At 53.0% G+C, this 12099-nt stretch overlaps 1 long non-coding RNA gene across 1 annotated transcript; it reads left to right on the forward strand.

Moving 5' to 3' along the window:
- The first annotated feature begins 477 nt into the window (after positions 1-477).
- Positions 478-1816, forward strand: LOC135305791 (uncharacterized). Its single transcript, XR_010366775.1, has 3 exons — positions 478-575; positions 1222-1398; positions 1637-1816. It is a non-coding gene; the product is annotated as an uncharacterized LOC135305791 (long non-coding RNA).
- Positions 1817-12099: the final 10283 nt, after the last annotated feature.

The following is a 12099-nucleotide window of genomic DNA, read 5'->3' on the forward strand; positions in this document are numbered from 1 at the left end:
TCCATCACTGGGGTGAGCTGGTGAGTGAGCGAGGTGCTGTGCTGGGCAGGGATGAGCCGAGGCCCGGCAGGGTGGGAGCCGCTAGGACACCTCGAGGGAGAGCGGGCATGGGGCCAGAGCAGGGTGCAGAGCATCCCGGGCTGGCTGAGGGCTTCCTGACCCCCGGCACGGCATCAGGCCCACTGACAGCATCGTGCTCCTCCCGCAGCCCGACGGCACCAGCGCACCCCTGGAGATTGTCCTGCTGGACAAGGTGTCCAGTGGCTTCTCCGGTGTGGTCCAGCTGCTGGAGTGGGTTGAGCTCCCCAATGACATCTTGATGGTGCTGGAGCGGCCGGAGCAGTCTCAGGACCTGCACCATTTCATTCAAGCACGGGGCTTCCTGTCCGAGGGGGTGGCGCGGCAGCTGTTCCACCAGGTGCTGGAGGCCGTGCGGCACTGCACCAGCTGCGGGGTCCTGCACCGCGACATCAAACCAGAGAACATCCTGGTTGACCTGGCCACCGGGCAGGCCAAATTGATTGACTTTGGCTGTGGCACCTACCTGCAAGAGACAGCCTACACTCACTTTGCAGGTGAGCCTACACAGGGCTGTGCTCCCCCTCGTGGCATCTCACAGCCCAAGATCCCACAGCCCAAGCTGGGTGTGGCAGCGGGGATTCTCCCTTTTGCTGCCACTCAGGGGACTGAATCTGCAGCTGAGTTGCTTTAGAGCAGGGGTGGGTGGGGAGCCATCTTCCAGCCCTGCTGGCAGCCTTTGCCCACCACTGTGCCCAGGATTGGGGCTGGGCTGGGGCAGCCAGCCTGACAAAAACAGCCGTGGGTGGGGGTAGCAGAGAGGGAGGTCGGAACCTGTGCCCCAGCTGGTTTGGTGTGCAGGCAAGAGGAAGGGCTTGGACTGCTCCACTTGCCCTGTTTGTCTTGCCTTTATAATATGTTTGGGGCAATGCAGGCAGGGAGAATGAGGGCATGGTTTTTTCCCAGCACTCAGTGGGTATTTCCTTTGCATGTCATGGTCAGGCCTAGCCAGGGCTTCCACTGTCCCCTTCCCACACCAGTGGCTTCTTTTGCAATCCCAAGTTTGTACACCAGTCCCAGATGCTGGTGAGAGGACAGTGTGCCCTGTGTGCCACTGATGCAGCCCCCGCCCGCCCAGGGATGCTGGGGCCAGGCTCTGGGAGCAGCAGCATCCCCCTGATGAACTCCATCTGTATTCCACAGGAACACCATCATACAGCCCCCCGGAATGGACCCGCTTTGGCTGGTACCATGGCAAGCCAGCTACCATCTGGTCCCTGGGCATCCTGCTGCACGAGATGGCCTGTGGGAAGATGCCTTTCAGGAGGGGCTGGAACTTCAGCTGGGGCCAGCTCTCACTGCCACAACGGCTCTCTCCAGGTGAATCCTCTTCTCTGGGCACGGGGGGAATACCAGTGCTGGGAGACAGCAGCGGGCTCGGGAGCATCCCGCTCTGGCAGCTGCTGAGGAGGTGGCACATGTCCTGCTCTCCCCCAAAACCAAGAAAGTTCAGGCCCAGCTCTGAGCGCATCCAGCATGGCCTGGGCATGGGAATAGTGGGGCAAAGCAGACAGGAGCCTTCTCCAGCTGACGGGCAGTTTCTGGTTTCTCTCCCCAGAGTGCCAAAATCTGATTGGGTGGTGTTTATCCATGCACCCCTTGGCCAGACCCTCATTAGAAGAGGTGTTCTGTCATCCTTGGATGCAGGATATTCATCTGCCCTAGAAGAAGGGAGAGAGCCACAGGCACACTGTGCTGCAGGGCCCTGGTAAGTTACAGCTGCACACATGCCTTGGCAATGAGAAGCAAAGAAAGCCAGCCCGTGTCACTGCACCAGGGTCATGGGATGGGAACACGCAGCCCTTGTGCTGGAGCTGAGCTGCTCTGCCCAGCCCTGGTGGCTGCCATCCAAGCAGGTTTTGTTTGTCCTGGTTCCCTGACAGCTGGGGCCCTGGGCAGAGCCCTGACAGCCTGGTCTCACCCCAGGGAAGGAGAAGGAGCCCCCAGAGAAGCTGTACCGGGTGGGGCTGCTGCTGCAGGAGACAGCGAGGATGACATCAAGGATGACATGAAGGATGACAACCTCTTCCTCAACCTGGCCCCTAGCAGTTGAAGGTGATGCACTTTGATTGTGGCACCATCTTCAAAGCCAAACTCCACAGGGAATTTGCAGATGAGTCCACACCTGGGGAAATGCTCCCAGATTTGGGCATTGCCCAGCCTGGCTGGGAAGCAAAGGTTCCCCCCTTTGCGGGGGCAGATGCAGCTGATCCATTATTCGGCTGCCCAGCTGCTTTTGGCAGGGCTGGTGGGATGGGCTGGGGTGTGTACGAAATGGGAGTGGGCTCCTGGCCCTGCCAACAGCCCCCAGCACCCACCATGCTCCAGGCTGGGGCTGGGGCTGGGGCTGGGGCAGCCAGACCAACACAAACAAACCCCCATGGTGGGAGCAGAGGTGGGACTCCAGAACCTGTGCACAGGTGCTTTGCTGTGCAGGCAAGGAAGGGCTTGGGCAGCTCCACTGCCCTTGTTTGCTTTGGGATCACGGTTATTGTGGGGGACAGTGCAGGGGGAAGGGAGAAAACCTGGCCTTTGCTCACACGTGGCTGGGTTTTTCCCTGGCATGCAGGGCTTGGGCCTTCCTCAATCCCCTCACAGACATATGATTTTTCCCTTTGTTCTTTTTTTCCCTTTTTGTCTGTAATCTATTTTCAACAATTTGTTGTTTGTTTTTCTAGAGGAAGCATTCTGGTTGGTCCAGTCTGGATCAGGAAGTTCTTGGGAGCAGCTGTGGCGTGGATGGGCCGTGCCCTTGGAGCAGGCTGAGGACATCGTTTGGGACCAGCTTTTCTTCCAGCCATGGATGGCATGAGGTGGGTCCCTGTCTGCTTGGCAGGGTGGGATCAGAGCTTTTGGGAGATGGCAGCGAGCACAGGAGCATCCTGCTCTGGGCAGCTGCTGAGCAGGTGGATGTGCCAAGGCTGGCTGCAGGCTGGGCACATGTCCTGCCCTCCTGCCCTGCTCCCAAAGGCAGCACTGATGGGCAGCTCTGGGCACAGCTCTGGGCACAGCCAGCATGGCCTGGGCACCATGGGCAGCTGGGACAAGGGGACAGGAGCCCTCAGCTGACGGGCAGTTTCTGCTTTCTCTCCTTGCAGCCGGGCTCTGCGGATGCTGAGGCTGCTCTGGGCTCGACCAGGGCTCTGCTGGAGCTCAGCACCGGGCCGGAATCAGCCAAAGAAGAAATGGTGTCACCTGCAGCACAGACTTGCTTGAGCATTTTGGCAACACAGCTCAAGTTTGCAGAGTGACACCTCCCAAAAATTAAACTTGTTCAATACCTTCTGAAATCAAATCAATCTGGGATGACTCCAAATGACATTTTTCAGCTTGCTCAAGATGTAGCTCAGCCCTTCTCTGAACAGTTCTCTCCCCCACCTGCCTTTTACTTCTCAACTGCTCCCTTTTTTCCCCCAGTGAATTCCCAGCCCGTTGCTGTCTTCATCACTTGCTGGCCTTCCTTGTTGCCCCTGACCACAAGGAGGGCTGAGCCCCAGGTTTAGGGACTCATGCTGTCACTGGCTGAGGAGCCGCAATGTTTCAGAGGTCCAGTGGGATTTTAGTGTCATTCAGAGCCACTCTCCAGCCCTCAGCTCTCCTCACTGCTGAGTTCCCACTCCCTTCATCCTTGCAGCAGGATGAGCTCTGTGAATCCCCTTGAGCCTCCCCACTCTTCCCAGCCCACGCACCCACCTCAGTGAGGCTGAAGCTGAAGCTTCTCTGTCTCCTCTGGCATTCCAGTCCAGTCCCCTGTGTGGGGAGCCCCAGCCCCAGAGCACAGCACACAGCAGTGCAGTCCAGGCTGGAGCAGCTGCCCTGCAGCCCTGGCTTGGCTGTTTGTGGCAGCTGAATGCTGCCTGTTTTCCAGCTGTCCCTGCAGGATGGCCCCAGGGCAGAGCCCAGCCGGGCTCCCACTGCAGCCCCTGGAGCTTGGGGCAGACAGTGCTCCCAGAGCTGAGGTTGATGGGGAGCACCCGGAGCTGTGCCTCGCACTCAGTGCTGGCAAGTGTTGTGTTCTCATCTCCTGCAGCCTGAGGGGAAAACAACCTGTGCTGCCAGGCCAGCACTGCCCCTCTGGGCAGAGACAAGGCTGAAGAGCTTTCCCATTCCAGAGGAGCTGGTACTGAGCCTTGGCAGGGCCTGGCAGGGCTGGAGCCGGGTCTGGCCTGCTGTCCGGGACTCACTGCCCACCAACCACCCGCACCCACAGCGCTCCGTCCTCCAGAGACAGAAGGGTCTGTGTGTGCCAGGGGCTCTTGGATGAATCTGTATCCAGGGACAGAAGGGTCTGTGTGTGCCAGGGGCTCTTGGATGTCTCTGTACGCAGGGACAGAAGGGTCTGTGTGTGCCAGGGTTTCCATAACGTCTCTGTACCCATAGGTATGGGATGAACACGGACAGTGAAAGTGTCAATCACGTTGCTTGCACACTCCTTCCTTTGTACACAAGACAAATCCATGCACACCCCCATGTATGGATATATTAAGAGGATAGGGCTGGATAGAGATTTCCCACAGAGCTCTAACTTTGGCATAACTCACCATTTAACTGGTGGCCAGGAGATTTTTTTCCCAGCTCTGTGTGAGAAGCTGTCCAAGAGCTGAAGGAGCAGCATTCAGAAGCAGTTTCAGGATTTCTAGGCAGGAAGTGGAGCTCACAACCATCCATATAACTTACCATATTCATCAGGATGGGCTGCTGCTTCTTTAGGAATATGGCCCAATGCAGACATGAGACTTGGAAAAATCCCAGCTCTCTGTGGGTTTGTGCAAAAGGGGGAGCAGCACAAACACTTTGTGCCTGCCTGGGGGACACAAGGTCCAAGGAGCTTTGGTGGCAGAGGGTGACCTGGGCTGGTGGCAGGCGAAGTTCCATTCCATGACATTCTCAGAGTGGCACAGGACAAAGGTCCAAGTACCCCCAACCCCACTGATGAAGTCCTTGGAGCACTGCACATCCTCTAGGAAAAGCTGCTGTCAGACAATCTATTGGGATTTATAACTTTCATTTGCAACACTTTAAATCCAAATTCCAAACTGCAATATTTTTACACTCAAGACACAGTCATGCACAATCCATCTTTCAATTTCTTATTGATTCAACCACAATTTAAAATTACTTAATATTGCAAACAAAACCCAGAATCTTTTAAAAAAGTGATGCTGAGGTCAGTAATATGGATCCATGCCATCAGAACCTTTACAAAGTAACTGAGTTCTCTTTTTAAAAAGATCAGTTACCTCTTAATCCAAAATTACCGAAGATTTTCACTACACATTTGTTTTTTGTTTTTATCTTTCATATTTTTTTCCTTTTTTTTTAACAGAGACCTCATAATAAAAGAGGAATGTACAGCAACATGAGAAACATTTCTGATAAACAATGAAAATGTAGGCTCCTTCTCTGTTTACTTTTCTCTGGATACCCTGAAGAAAAAAAGCTAGCAGATATGAGCAGAGGTGTGAAGTGTTTCATTTGGACTGTGCTGGAGTTCAGCACTGCTGACATCCTGATCCAGTCAAGAGCTGCAGAATTCTTTTGCAGATCTCGAACCTGGTGTTTGCAGGCACAGCACCGGCAGTGCTGACGCACCAATGCACATGAATAACTCTGTTATTCCCTCTCAGAATCTGGGCTCTGCCCCAGCACAAGGTGCTGCAGCCCTTTGTTCCTGGTTCCCATGTGGAGCAGCTCCCTTCCTGCTGGCTGAGCTGCTCAGGCAGAGCCCGGCAGCTCCTGGCCCTGCAGGGCTGAGGCTTTTCCCCATTGCTGGGCACAGACTGATGGAGCAGCACTGCTGAACATGGGGGCACACCCAGAGGGACCGGGAGCAGCTGCCTTTGGCCACCTGAAGCTCCAAGGCCCAGACTCTGAGCAGCCAGGGCTGGAAGAGACTCGCAGGCTCTCTGTTGGCTGTGCTGCCCCACTTGTGCCTGGCCCAGCTTTGCTTGGGGCAGAGGGAGAACAAGGGGCAGCTCCCTCCCAGCCCCAGCGCAGGGACCCCTCCAGCCCTGGGGCTGGGGGCACTGTCAGCACCTGCTGCTCCAGCCACCGCTCCTGCTGGCCCTGACAGCAACACCCAAAGTGGGGCTGATCCCGAGGGAGCAGCAGCAGGGCCTGGATGTGATCCCTGACTCTGGGGCAGGGCTGGACAAATGACCCCACAGCAGCAGCAGCAGCAGCAGCACATGGAGCTGACTTTTAGCACAGCCCCTGCCACTTCCCTCCTGTGTGCAGCAGTGTCACAGCAGTCTGAGGCACCTGGGAGCCCCCAGTGCCAGCAGGGACTTGAGATGGCAGCCCTAGACTCCTAGAGGTTGTGAAAGGAACAGAGCTGGGGATTCCCTGTCCATGGGGAGCTTCCAGATGGAAGAGGCTGCTGTGCCCAGGCAGCTCCAAGGCCACAGCAAGGAGGGTCTTGACCACTGGATCTGTGCCAGTCCCACAGTCCTGGGCAGCAGCCACTGAGCCCTGGGGGAACAGAGGGCACAGCAAGAGGGACAAAACCAGGCAAGGTCAGAGACTGGAGAGAGCCAGACCTGGGAGCAGGAACAGCTGCTCCATAGCACTCTTGGAGAAAGCTCTTGGCTGGTTCAGAGCGCTGAAAGGCGTGAAGGACAGAGAGGAGGCCACACCAAACAATGCTTCTGTTTCCACACCTTCCCCTCTGCGTGTCCCAGAAGGAATTGGATGGACTGTGTTCTTCTCTCCAAGTCGTCTCGTTCAGCATGAGCAGCTTAGCACCAGGACTGCATGAGCTGAAGCCTCAGGCCACAAGAGCTGAGCAAGAGGAGACTTTCTGAGCAAATGAGTGCTGCTCAAATGGACCTAGCTGAATTCAGCAGATAGAATCCTGGAATCACAGCATCCTTTCTGTTGGAAAAGACCTCTGAGCTCATCCAGTCCAGCCGCTCACCCAGCAGTGTCAAGCCCAGCACTAAACCACGTCCCTGAAGTGCCAAGGCCTGGACAACAGCCCTGAGTGAGGCCTGAACAGCAGGCCCTGAGCCAAAGGTGGCCTCTGGATGAACCTTCTAACCAAAGGTTATCTTTGTATCTGCTCACTGATGAAATATGCATGGTCATTAGCACTGTGATAGATGTAGCCATTCATTAGTGAAACATGTATTGACCTTTCTGTATTTAGAAGCCAGACAGGGCCATGAAATCTGACATCTGCCCTTGTTGGGGGCTGAAGGATCAAAGTCACCTCCCTTGGTTCCTCCTGGGGCCCTGGCCAGGCTTTGGGAGGAACCCAAGAGGAGGATGAAAGCAGATGTTCCCACACTAGAAGTGCTGTCAGTTTGTTCATTCAGCACTGTCAGAGCTGGGCCCTCTCACAGCGAGGTTGGAGCCTCACCTGTGGCTGGAGGCACCTGCAGGAATTCCCAGTGTCCAGGAGTGGCTCTGCAGCCCTTGGCTGTGACAGCTTCCCCCAGCTGCTTTGTGGATCTGGGGGATGGTGAAGTCTGAGGTTAACTGGTGCTGGATCTTTCTTAATCACTGCTGCAATCTTTGGTGGTGATGATTGGTTGCATTGCTGAGCTCCTCCTTTTGTGATCCTTTGCTGCTTTGAGCTGCAGTAAATGACACTGATTCCTTCAGTTGGAGTCTGTGTCTTTGGTGCTGACCCTGCCCACTGGTGAAACAAAACTGGCACAGTCGGGCCAGATCACAGCAAAATGTCACTTGTTAAATGTAAATGTGAGGAATCAGTGCCATCAGAAATTCCCAGATGGGAAGCCCTTCCCTGGAGTTGGCTGGCTCTGGAGTGGGCTGAGGTCGCAGCACCGTGTGAGCAGTGGGGCAGTTGGTTAAAAGAGGATGAACTCCTGGATGTCTTAAAATGCATCCAAAAATTGCATATGGGAAAGGAAAAGAACTTGTGGGCTTGGGCAGATGAGGATGGATTTTGTTAACAGCAGATTGGAAACAGCACCAACAAAAGGAAAATTGTTGTTGGAATACTCCCACATAGAACAACAGTAGAAGATTTTAATCTTGAGCTCAGGTTCATTTGTGCAAGTGATACTAGTAACACTAATAGTAATACTAATAGTAATACTAATACTAGTAATAAATATAACACAAAAATTTTTATTTATATGTGTATAATTAAAAATGGATACTGTGAAATAAGGCTGACACTCGTAATATGTCAGGTTTGGTTGCTCACTGTAACACTAAATACCCTACATAAAAGGACTAGCCAAGACCCAGCTGTCAGTGGTAAACTTTGTGAGATAAAGGAGGAAGGGATGAATCAGGCTATTTTTATAGGATTTGCTGATACTGTGATGGAGAATCCTTTGTCTGTTAGTGTGAAAAATACAATTATTAAGTCTGCTGGGTTTTTCATATCCCAGACAATCCACAAGCTGCAGGATTGGTTGAATGGGTGTAGGGGTTATTAAAAGAGCAGTTGACAAAATGAGGAGATGGGAACCTGTCCCCATGGAGACCCCATCTCCGAGATGTGCTCCATGCCCTTAACAGTGGCCCACTGGGGAAATAGAAACCCTGTGGCTGTGCACAGCTGCACCCAATTTGCAACTACAACCAGGGGCATTGAGGCTTGGACTGCCAGGGAAATTGTTCTGGGTGTGATGGCCCCTGGCAGGGCCAGCCCAGAGGCTGCAGGGCTGGACCTTCATGCCTTGGAATTAATTAGCATAAATCAGAAGCAAATGAGAGTTATAAATACCAAAACAGTAATTCAGATTCCTCCAGGACACTTTGGTTTGATAACTGCTCACTGGAGCTTGGCCTTGAAAAGTGTTCATGTGATGGGAGGAGGAACTAATGCAGATTATCAAGGAAAAATTAAAGGAATTGTGTTAAAAATAGTGAACAAAATTGGATTATTCAACTACAGAATAGCACTATTACTGATATTGTCAGTTTTTAAAACAATTGGAAAAAAGGACATCCACCTCAAATCACTGCTGTTAGTAAAGATAAAGGGTTTGGATGCAGCAGTCCTAATAATGGAGCCAGAGTGTAGCTCCAGAGGCCAAAAGGCCCTCCTGAGGCAGCTGAAGGAACAGCTCTGGGGAAAGACAGCACTGTTTGAATCCTGAAACCTGGGCACGAACAATGGGAATGTGTCCCTGCATCCAAGTGTTCTGTGTGAGAACAAGGAAATATTACAGGAGATTGTTTTAGGCACCCTGCCAGACCAAATCTCCTTGTTTGCCTCAATGGCCCCTTTGGAAAATGCTCTGATCCACCCGGCTCCCTGTGAAGGCTGCTGTGACACTGAGGGACTTGCACAGAAATTCCATCAAGGAGCCTGGGTCCCCCTCATGGACTGGGACCTGGCCCCCTTCCAGCCAAAGGGGAAAAGGCCCCACCAAGCCTTGTTAGCCACAGACAACATGGTAAAGCTGAACAGCAAAGGACCTCGGAGGCATTATTCTGGAATTAACACAGTGCCAGCTCCATGAACGACAGAATTATTGTTCCTAAACCAAATGAGACTGAGGAAAAAGAATGAGTAACCTTGTCACTGAAGTACTGCTGATGTCTGTAAGCTGTGTCTTGAGAGTCAGCCAGAATCTTTGTTTGCCACAAACACCTTTAGAGTTTCACCAAGGATTAGTCATTAAATTCTTATGAGAATGTAAAGATCAAAGTAGCCAAAATACTCAATGTAACTAATTTCTGGAAATGTTCTCAACTTATGTTGGGAGGAATGGGGTTCCCTTGGAGGGCCCAGGGAGGAGCCCTGGATCCATCAGCAGCCCACAGTGGGAAATAGGAAATCAGACCTTTGGTACCAGGAATGGGAGCTGCTGGGTCTGTGGAGACTGCCCATAAACAGCTTCCTAAAGGATGGTTTGAGTCCTGTTTCCAGGCAATGCTGATGCCTCCCTTGAGAGTCCTTCAGCAACAACCACAAGGAAGAGTTGGGGCCAAGAGAACATTTTCCACCCAAGGAGTGCCTTTGTTCTCAGAAAACCAGATTCTGGCTCCCCCTGTGCCTCATGTGTGCTGCCCTGTCCTGTGGACATTACAGTAAAGATATAAATTGATTATTAGAAAAAATAGCAAATGATCCTGTTAAAATATCCAATAGTACATCCCAGGAGCTCCAACAAACACAAATGGGGCTCTACAGAACCACACAGCCTGGGATTATCTGCTTGCTGGCCAGGGAGGAACCTGGGCTCTCATGGGACAGGAATGTTGCACTGCTATCTGATGGGTTTGAGAACCAACAGTCGGGAATCACCTTGACAGAAAAGGCAGTAGAAGAGTGGCAACAAGAAGAAAATTATTTTTGGTGGCCTTGGCTTCATGACTGCCAAATTAGAGGCTGCTGTGAAATGAATTTGTGGCAGTGTCTGTTGTCATTGCAGTGTGAGCACTTGGTGTGTTATGATTTCATGTTAGAGTTGTTGTGACACTGTGCTGGAAATGGAGTACTGAGACTTCTCTAAAAAGACACAGTCTCAAGAAAAAAGGGGCATTTGACAAAACAACAGAGAATAGCAACTAATTAGGGCTGTTTTAAATGGAATGTGAATTATAGCTCTGAGTAATGAACTTGAACGGTACTTAATTGAAGAACAAGAGGCAATGACTTTATGCCTAATATCTAAATCTAAACTGTGTTATAAAGGTTATAGTTCATCTGCAGGTTAAAGGACCAAATTGAAGTCCTGAGTCCTCAGCACCAGGCCCTGACTGAGGCCTGAACAGCAGGCCCTGGGCCAAAGCTGACCTCTTGATAAACCTTTCAACCAAAGGTTATATTTGTACCTGCTCATTAATGAATCATTTTTAGCAGTATGATCTCTGTATCTATTCATTGGTGAAATGTGGATTTATCTTAGTGTACTTAAAAATCAGACAAGGCCCCATCTGGCCTTGTTTGGGGCTGAATGGTCATAGTCAGCTCCCTTGGTTCGTCCTGGGCCCCTGGCCAGGCTTTGGGAGGAACCCAAGAGGAGGATGAAACCAGATGTTCCTGCACTAGAAGTGCTGTCAGTTTGTTCATTCAGCACTGTCAGAGCTGGGCCCTCTCCCAGCGGGGCTGGAGCCTCACGTGTGGCCGGAGGCACCTGCAGGAATTCCCAGTGTCCAGGAGTGGCTCTGCAGCCCTTGGTTGTGACAGCTTCCCCCAGCTGCTCTGTGGATCTGGGGGATGGTAAAGGCTGAGGGGAACTGGTGCTGCATCTTTCTTAATCTCTGCTGCAATCTTTGGTGCTGATGATTGGCTGCATTGCTGAGCTGCTCCTTTTGTAATTATTTTCTAATAATTATATGTTTTACTTTTGTAATTTTTGCAGATTTACCTTATATAAATGACACAATTCCTTCAGTTGATGTCTGTGTCTTTGGTGCTGACCCTGCCCACTGGCAAAACTGACCCTGTGGGCTCCACAGAACCAAGGGGCCCTTGTGACGCTGCAGGGCCTTGGGTGACCTGGGGACTATGGTGACCCTGTGGTGCTTCATGGAACCAAGGGGCCATTGTGACACTGTGGGACGTCATGGAACCATGGAGCCCATTCTGACACTGCGGGGTCTCGTAGGGACAAGGGTCCATTATTTTCCTCTCCTTGGCGCTGCCCAGTTCAGCCTTTCCCTGCCCCAGCCCAGCAGAGCAGCAGAGTCAGGTCTGGCCCTGCAGCAGGAACTGGCGGCACTGGAGGTCAGGGACAGCCACTCTGGGTCTGGAATGCTCAGCAGATGCTCAGCTCGGGCAGCTCCTGCAGCCCCAGGGCCAGCCCCGCTGCCCAGCCCAGCAGCAGAGTTGGCCCCGGGGCTCCTCAGGCAGCTCCTGCTGGCCCAGGGACAGGGCAGCCTCTTGCCAGGGCTCCTCTGCACACCCACGGGCTCCTGCTCTGCTCCTGGCCCATGCCAGCTGCCCCCAGAGCCTTTCCCAGGGGAACACGTCTGTGCTGGCCCCAGCAGCCATTGCTGCAGCCCCTGCCCTGCTGCCCAGAGCCCTGAGCTGGGGCTGCTGCTCTGCAGAGCACGGGGGCTGTGCTGCCCGGGGCCCTGGGCTGCATC

The sequence above is a fragment of the Passer domesticus genome, chromosome 8 (genome assembly GCF_036417665.1).
Source record: "Passer domesticus isolate bPasDom1 chromosome 8, bPasDom1.hap1, whole genome shotgun sequence".
Taxonomy (NCBI): domain Eukaryota; kingdom Metazoa; phylum Chordata; class Aves; order Passeriformes; family Passeridae; genus Passer; species Passer domesticus.